The 9470-nt window shown below is 44.7% G+C and overlaps 1 pseudogene; it reads left to right on the top strand.

The window, feature by feature from the left end:
• The first annotated feature begins 4908 nt into the window (after window positions 1-4908).
• On the top strand, window positions 4909-5498 carry LOC131813194 (putative uncharacterized protein DDB_G0291608; annotated as a pseudogene).
• The last annotated feature ends 3972 nt before the right edge of the window (window positions 5499-9470 follow it).

Raw genomic sequence — 9470 nt, 5'->3', positions numbered from 1 at the left:
AAAGCTTGCTGCTAACATAGGAACAGATAAATAGATGAAGATACAGAACAAGAACCCATAAAAGGCCCATGTATTTGGGAACTCTACTTTTGAATGAGGAAATTGAATGGGGAAGGTGGCTCACTCTATACAGATAGTTAAAATTAGGGGCTCCCGGGTGGCTCAGTGGGTTAAAGCCTCTGCCTTTGGCTCAGGCCATGATCCCAGAGTTCTGCTCAGCGGGAAGCTTGTTTCCTCCACTCTCTCTCTCTCTGCTTGCCTCTCTGCCTACTTGTGATCTCTGTCCGTTAAATAAATTAAAAAAATCTTAAAAAAAAGAAAATTAAAATTAGATGGTAATGCCGCACCCCCCAAAATACAGATGGATTTAAGGTCTTAAAGTATATGTAAAAGCGAAGGAGAAAATACAAAGTGTAGGAGATAGTATCTGTTGGAGGTTATGGTTATTATGCTCAGGGTAGGAAAGGAATTCTTAAATATGATCCCAGAGCACAAGTAATAGTTAGGAAAATGGTGGATTTAACTGCATCAGAATTATATACATTTGTGTTCAGTGGCAGTCACTGTGGAACAACATAAAAAGATGGTTGGACTTTCAGGGGAAGACACTTGCTGCTTATAATCACTAAGGGGTTAATGTCTAGACTGTACTAGGAACTGCAAACCACCAGGGAATGGACAGAGACTGGGAAGTGAGCGTTCACACGCGGCCAATAAGAACACAAAGAGACGGTCACCCTGATTTTCATCAGCGGAAAGCAAGTTGTTGTTGTTATTATTATTTTGAGTTTTACTTATTTATTTGACACAGAGAGAGAGAGAGAGAGAGAGAGAGAGAGAGAGAGCGCCAGAGAACGGGAGCCAGAGAGCACAAGCGGGGGCAATGGCAGAGGGAGAGGGAGAAGCGGATGCTCTGCTGAGCCGGGAGACCAGCACAAACTCCATCCTAGGACTGCGGGCTCATGGCCTGAGCTGAAAGCAGACACTTAACTGATGGAGCCACCCAGGTGCCCCCAGAGGAAACCAAATTAAAACAAAATACCACTGTGTTTTTGAAGAGAGGGAGAACTCTGTCAGCATTTTTGATACGGGGTATTATCTCTTCCTTGTGACAAGTAGATTGTCCCCCTGTATGTACCCCAGAAGAATGCTCATACAGCCTGGTGGGATTTCGTGAGTGGAGTACATGCGTACCTTTGACGTGCAGATTCTATCCAGAGAAACACTCATACAGATGCTAAGGAAGAAGGATATTAATTACGGTGTATTGTCTCAGCAAAGAGCTCCCAAAAGGGCACTGAACTCTCACAACATGGTCTATGTATATAACGGAATACGATATAGTGGCCAGAAATAATTTATTGTATTTTTATGTAGCAAAACAAATCAATCTCAGATTTGCTTAAAAAAAAAAAATACTGAGAAATCGAACAAGCTTTAAACCCCCCATGAATAAAAATAAACACCCATTCTAGGAAAATACTACTTGTCATGACTGTATGCCCACATGTGGAAACACATTTCCAGAAGGTGATAGAGAAGGGTGTGCGGACAGGTGTCTGTGGAGGGTGGTGGGGTTGGCCTGAGGATGAAGGAGAAAAGGTAAGTAATAAACAGGGAGGACCCATTAGCTGGCGACGTGACTTATAGAATTCACCGTGCATGCTGAGGCTTCATGGCAAGGCTTCGTTCATTTTTGTGACTGCTCTACATGCACTTAGAAGAGTGGAATTGTATAGTTGGTGGCACAACACTTGCCATGAATCCTATTGGGTCAGTTTGTTAACTTGGGGGCCCAGATCCCCCACATCTGCCCCATGTTTCTTGTCGCTTGTGTATAAAATACGGAGAAGGAACCTCAGAGTCTTCCACTCTGATTATGGTTTGGTCCACTTCATTCCATAGTTTGTCCCATTCTGCTTTGCTTCCTTTTTTAAGGCTGTTTCGTTCCGTACACGCAAATTTTAAGTGGTGGGAACTCTTAGTTTATGGAAGCGATACTCGTCTTCTCCAGTAACTCTTTGGGGCTTTTTGTTTCTGTTTGGCCTGCTATTGACAGAGCTTTGTTTGCATGCATATCTTTCCCCATTTTTAAATTTTTAACCTTTCTCTATACTTTGGTTAAATGTGGCTTTTGAATTGGTATGAAATTAGATTAAAAGCAAATCTACTCCAGCAATCTTTGTATTTAAGGTAGCATATTTTTGTCCATTTCTACTTAGTGTAATTTCTGACACATTTGGTTTTAAACCTGCCTCTTATTTTGTATTTAATATAGATTCAGCCTGTCAGTCTTTCTCTCCTCTCCTTCCTCGTGCCTTTTCAGGTTGATTTCATCGTGTGACTGTCCCACACAGCTTCCTTTCTCCCCAAGGACCACGCTTAACACTTGCGATCTTCTTTGCCTGTGTTCAATATTCATCACTCTCTCTTGAATCCTTTTTATCTCATTCATTTTGACCTTAAAATGTGTTTTTTTTCGTTTGCCGTGTTTCCTTCATTTTAGTCTTGATTTCTGGAGTGATTTTCCTTCTATCTCTCATTTTCCCATGAGGGGTTTCCCCTCATCCAAACTTGGTGTTCTGTCTTATGTTGTTCCTTTGTCTTGTTTATGTTCCTCTGGTTGTTTATTAGCTTGTTTTGAAATGGCAGGCTACTTGTTGGTCTGTCGGGTCGAGTTTGTTTCTGTTGCCCATCTCTTGCCCTAAGGACTCACTGAAGTCCCCTAAAGCCACTCCCCTTCACGGTGGGGAAAGCCGTCCAGGTTCAGATGCTAAACTCCAGGCACACACCATGCTTTCTGACATAGACCAGTGGTTCTTCTGAGGCTGTCCTGCCTTCAGCTCTCTCACATGTCCCTTTGCTTCCTTTTGCTTTCTCCTGCAGAGATGCTGATACCACAGGGAACTTGTGGCTCTTGAGAATTTGTACCTTGGAGTTCACCTGATCTTGTTATAAATTTCAGCCAAGGAATTTTGGTTTTCCTGTCTAGCTGCCTGGTCTGTTTTTATGTGGGGATGTAGGAATATACAGATGAGCCCCCAGGGCGTCCACCTTTCTAAAATTCCCCTACTGAGATTTTGACCCAAATTCCTTAAGTCGTATTTTCTTTTGACATCACAAAACAAACAATAACCCCGTTCCCTGGTGAGACGAGATGTCTGGCACAGATTTTTGCCCTCTCCTTGCCTCCTAACTATGCTTGGAAAAAGTCTGATATTTTATTTCTGGATTAACTTGTCTTTTTCTCTTACATCTTATCTCTTTTATCTCAAGGATCCTTTCTTCAGGGGCATGCTGGATTTCTTCAGCCCATCACCTGCAGCCATTTAGGTTTTCCTGGACACTGTATTGGGATTCGCTGCTCACAGTGTCTCTGTGTTTTCATGCAGTGTTTATTTGGCTGAGGAACATCCTCATGTAACGTTTGTCCCCTCCTCCCTGGAAAAGGTATAGTTTCTAAAACAGTGCCTGTGCCTGTGTTCCCTGTTCCGAGGATAGTCTCAACACGCATGTCAGTGTGAAACAACCTTGTGCCAAGATGATCTTGCCTCTCCTGGGGGAGACTGTTGTCTCATGGTGCTGTGAGCAGGGCTGTAGCTTTCTGGTAACTCCAGTTTGAAGCCTAGAATCCTAATTTTGTATTTGAATCGAAGGTGGACTGTAACTCACATGGAAGGTACATCCTGATGCTTATGTTTCCTCTCCCTGAACTTGGCCTGTTCTGGGGTCTTCCCAAGGACCAGCGTTCTCTATAGGACCTGGGTGGTGAGGGGATAGGGAAGGTCATCCATCTCTTACTCACATGGATGCACACGCCTAGTCCCTGCTCAGATGGTTGTCAGCACCCAGCACCTGCTGCCCATCTCTACCTCCCATGGCCGACTCCCTCGCCCACTTTGCTGGGGCTGAGCCCTCTTATCCTTGGAGCGGAGAGGGTGAAGATGTTTGGTGTCCATTGGGAACATAGGAGTCAATGCATGGTTCTTTGTGAATGTGCCAACAGAGTTGGTGGATCCAAAAGCCCATTTACAAGGATGTTGCTAATTTGTCACCATATGGGAAAAAGTTTGAAAAGAAAAAAATCACACCAAGTGTACAGTTGGCTTACAGAGACAAGATAAATTTTATTAAAGGGAAATACAATTGTTATTGTTTTAAACAAGTGGAGTTAGAGGCAGCAGGAAAGAAGGAAGTTCTTGTAGGGAGAGGAGAGTTACAGGTGAGCAGAAAGTGGCCCAGTAGGATCCAGCATCCTTACGGCTAAGAAGCCAGATTAAAGCAGTCTCAATTTTCACTCAGAAACCTGGACCTGACTTTGCTTCTCAGCCAGCTCCCACCCAAGTTGGAAGAGCTGATTGTAGCATCAGCTGGCACCTGCTTCTAAGCAGAGGCATCTACAGAAAATATTTCTGAGTGATGAGGTTAAAGACAGATCTCAGAGGTGGAGATGAGTCAAGGAAGGAGGTATGTATAGGAATGAAAAGTAGGAGAAGGTTGTGGATGCATCAGGAGAGGACAGGTGAAAAGAGCTGATTTAGGGAAACCACAAGAATATAGGTTTCACCAAATATTGAGAAAGAAACCCAAGGTTTGGGTTCAGAGCTTTAGATCTTGCACTGACAGCAGACGGGGACACAGCAGCCGGACTGGGAGCAGCAGGGCTTACAGCAGCTGGACTGGGAGCAGCAGGGGACACAGCAGCAGGACTGGCAGCAGGATGACCCACAGCCTGAAGAGCAGCAGCAAGGTTTGCAGCAGCTGGACTGGGAGCAGCAGGGGACACAACAGCAGGATTGGGAGCAGCAGGGCTTGCAGCAGCTGGACTGGGAGCAGCAGGGCTTGCAGCAGCTGGACTGGGAGCAGCAAGGCTTGCAGCAGCTGGACTGGGAGCAGCCACAGGAGCCACAGCCCCCCTTGCAACCCCCACAGGAGCCACAGCCCCCCTTGCAACCCCCACAGGAGCCACAGCCCCCCTTGCATCCCCCACAGGAGCCACAACCCCCCTTGCAGCCCCCACAGGAGCCACAGCCCCCCTTGCAGCCCCCACAGGAGCCACAGCCCCCCTTGCAGCCCCCACAGGAGCCACAGCCCCCCTTGCAGCCCCCACAGGAGCCACAGCCCCCCTTGCAGCCCCCACAGGAGCCACAGCTGGAGCAGGAACAGGCTGGCACACAGCAGCACACGGGCTTGCAGCAGCACACGGGCACACAGCAGCCCCCACAGCTGGAGCCACAGCCCCCACAGCTGGAGCCACAGCCCCCACAGCTGGAGCCACAGCCCCCGGAACAACCACAGCAGCCCATGGTTCTGGTGGATTGAGGGTGGAGCAGGTCAGAGGAGCAGGTGCAGAGGACAGGTGCTCAGGTGTGGGGCCTCCTGGGCCGGGAGCCCTTTATATACTCCTGCCCCAGTGTGAGGTGTGATGCTGGCCACATGGTCACTTCCTGGTTCTTGTTTGTGCTATGTTTAGGATCTCCCTTCCTGTTTTCCTTTAGACATCAGCCTCTGGTGTAAAGTCTATGTGCCATTAGCTGCTATTGGCTACTCGTTGGGACCTAGCCCCTCCCAGAATCCATGTCTAGACTTGAGGGAGTTCCCCATCCCTTGCAAGGGTTCAGCTCATTCCCTTTAACTGCAGAGTGTCACTTGATTAACAGTGGTTTATTTTAGCTGTACAAGGGGTATACGCAATAACACATAAAAAAACATGTAAAAATGTCCGAGTTATGAAAACAGTAGGAAGATGGGTGAATCCCTGTCCACGCCTCTTCTCGCATTGTTTCCTCCTACCCTAGGCAAGTTCCTGAATCGGAAAGTGTTAGTCCCATGTGGTCTTCACATGCTTAATAAACATATTACGTGTGTTCTTGAAACATTATTTTGCGGGCTTTAAACTTAGTATAGTAAGTGGTAATGCACTACTTTTCTCCTGAAAACTGCTTTTGCAAAATGCAGTGGTTGTAGTAAAGAGATTTCTCTAGGTGGTTTGTACGGCTCTAGTTAACCTATTTTCTTCCTGAAGCTACAACCATCGATTCATCCCTTTACCCATTGTTGGACCTTTTGTTTCCTTTCTTTTGCAATTTGACAGCTTATGCCACTTTCCTGCCTAAAAGCCCTCCTGCACTTTGGAGTGGAGGGGCTTGGGCTGGGCTGCTCTTCACCCTGAGCATGGGTGGGAGTCCCTGTTCTCCACCCACACTCACCATTGTCCCCTTCAGTGCATGCCAGTGTGTTATTGTGAATTAATCTCATATTCTTATTCACCACAAATAATGAGAAAATCTAGTGGGAAATAAGTTATTTAAAGTGTGAACAAAACATTACATATCTAAGAACTAATTGATAAAGAATGCCTGAGACTTCTGTGGGGAAACTGTAAAAATTTTTTTCTTTCTTTTTTTTTTTTTAAAAGATTTTATTTATTTATTTGACAGAGTGATCATAAGTAGGCAGAGAGGCAGGCAGAGAGAGAGGAGGAAGCAGGCTCCGCGCTGAGCAGAGAGCCCGATACGGGGCTCCATCCCAGGACCCTGAGATCATGACCTGAGCCGAAGGCAGAGGCTTTAACCCACTGAGCCACCCAGGCGCCCCTAACAATCTTTTTCTTTCTTCCTTCCTTCCCACCTCTCTTTCCATCTCTCCCTCTCTTTCTCTCTCTCTTTCTTTCTTTCTTTCTTCTGAGCCATAAAGAATTGGATAAATGGAGAAGTATACCATGTTCGTGGATAGCCAGACAGCATTATAAAACATTAATTTCTCCCGTGTTAGTCCATGTATTCCGTGCGATTTTAGTTGGAATTCCACAGGATTTAATTTTGGAATTTCTCCCACAGATCTAAAATTTATGTGCAAAGTTCATGAATAACTGAGGCAATTGTGAATAATAAGCAAAATATCTGCCAGATATTATTAAATATAAAATAAACATAGAATAAATTCTTATCTAATAAAAGCTTGCTGCTAACATAGGAACAGATAAATAGATGAAGATACAGAACAAGAACCCATAAAAGGCCCATGTATTTGGGAACTCTACTTTTGAATGAGGAAATTGAATGGGGAAGGTGGCTCACTCTATACAGATAGTTAAAATTAGGGGCTCCCGGGTGGCTCAGTGGGTTAAAGCCTCTGCCTTTGGCTCAGGCCATGATCCCAGAGTTCTGCTCAGCGGGAAGCTTGTTTCCTCCACTCTCTCTCTCTCTGCTTGCCTCTCTGCCTACTTGTGATCTCTGTCCGTTAAATAAATTAAAAAAATCTTAAAAAAAAGAAAATTAAAATTAGATGGTAATGCCGCACCCCCCAAAATACAGATGGATTTAAGGTCTTAAAGTATATGTAAAAGCGAAGGAGAAAATACAAAGTGTAGGAGATAGTATCTGTTGGAGGTTATGGTTATTATGCTCAGGGTAGGAAAGGAATTCTTAAATATGATCCCAGAGCACAAGTAATAGTTAGGAAAATGGTGGATTTAACTGCATCAGAATTATATACATTTGTGTTCAGTGGCAGTCACTGTGGAACAACATAAAAAGATGGTTGGACTTTCAGGGGAAGACACTTGCTGCTTATAATCACTAAGGGGTTAATGTCTAGACTGTACTAGGAACTGCAAACCACCAGGGAATGGACAGAGACTGGGAAGTGAGCGTTCACACGCGGCCAATAAGAACACAAAGAGACGGTCACCCTGATTTTCATCAGCGGAAAGCAAGTTGTTGTTGTTATTATTATTTTGAGTTTTACTTATTTATTTGACAGAGAGAGAGAGAGAGAGAGAGAGAGAGAGAGCGAGCGCCAGAGAACGGGAGCCAGAGAGCACAAGCGGGGGCAATGGCAGAGGGAGAGGGAGAAGCGGATGCTCTGCTGAGCCGGGAGACCAGCACAAACTCCATCCTAGGACTGCGGGCTCATGGCCTGAGCTGAAAGCAGACACTTAACTGATGGAGCCACCCAGGTGCCCCCAGAGGAAACCAAATTAAAACAAAATACCACTGTGTTTTTGAAGAGAGGGAGAACTCTGTCAGCATTTTTGATACGGGGTATTATCTCTTCCTTGTGACAAGTAGATTGTCCCCCTGTATGTACCCCAGAAGAATGCTCATACAGCCTGGTGGGATTTCGTGAGTGGAGTACATGCGTACCTTTGACGTGCAGATTCTATCCAGAGAAACACTCATACAGATGCTAAGGAAGAAGGATATTAATTACGGTGTATTGTCTCAGCAAAGAGCTCCCAAAAGGGCACTGAACTCTCACAACATGGTCTATGTATATAACGGAATACGATATAGTGGCCAGAAATAATTTATTGTATTTTTATGTAGCAAAACAAATCAATCTCAGATTTGCTTAAAAAAAAAAATACTGAGAAATCGAACAAGCTTTAAACCCCCCATGAATAAAAATAAACACCCATTCTAGGAAAATACTACTTGTCATGACTGTATGCCCACATGTGGAAACACATTTCCAGAAGGTGATAGAGAAGGGTGTGCGGACAGGTGTCTGTGGAGGGTGGTGGGGTTGGCCTGAGGATGAAGGAGAAAAGGTAAGTAATAAACAGGGAGGACCCATTAGCTGGCGACGTGACTTATAGAATTCACCGTGCATGCTGAGGCTTCATGGCAAGGCTTCGTTCATTTTTGTGACTGCTCTACATGCACTTAGAAGAGTGGAATTGTATAGTTGGTGGCACAACACTTGCCATGAATCCTATTGGGTCAGTTTGTTAACTTGGGGGCCCAGATCCCCCACATCTGCCCCATGTTTCTTGTCGCTTGTGTATAAAATACGGAGAAGGAACCTCAGAGTCTTCCACTCTGATTATGGTTTGGTCCACTTCATTCCATAGTTTGTCCCATTCTGCTTTGCTTCCTTTTTTAAGGCTGTTTCGTTCCGTACACGCAAATTTTAAGTGGTGGGAACTCTTAGTTTATGGAAGCGATACTCGTCTTCTCCAGTAACTCTTTGGGGCTTTTTGTTTCTGTTTGGCCTGCTATTGACAGAGCTTTGTTTGCATGCATATCTTTCCCCATTTTTAAATTTTTAACCTTTCTCTATACTTTGGTTAAATGTGGCTTTTGAGTTGGTATGAAATTAGATTAAAAGCAAATCTACTCCAGCAATCTTTGTATTTAAGGTAGCATATTTTTGTCCATTTCTACTTAGTGTAATTTCTGACACATTTGGTTTTAAACCTGCCTCTTATTTTGTATTTAATATAGATTCAGCCTGTCAGTCTTTCTCTCCTCTCCTTCCTCGTGCCTTTTCAGGTTGATTTCATCGTGTGACTGTCCCACACAGCTTCCTTTCTCCCCAAGGACCACGCTTAACACTTGGGATCTTCTTTGCCTGTGTTCAATATTCATCACTCTCTCTTGAATCCTTTTTATCTCATTCATTTTGACCTTAAAATGTGTTTTTTTTCGTTTGCCGTGTTTCCTTCATTTTAGTCTTGATTTCTG

Source organism: Mustela lutreola, chromosome 1 (assembly GCF_030435805.1).
Source record: "Mustela lutreola isolate mMusLut2 chromosome 1, mMusLut2.pri, whole genome shotgun sequence".
Taxonomy (NCBI): domain Eukaryota; kingdom Metazoa; phylum Chordata; class Mammalia; order Carnivora; family Mustelidae; genus Mustela; species Mustela lutreola.
The sequence above is the reverse complement of the archived record's forward strand: the minus strand, read 5'-3'. Positions and strand labels throughout refer to the sequence as shown.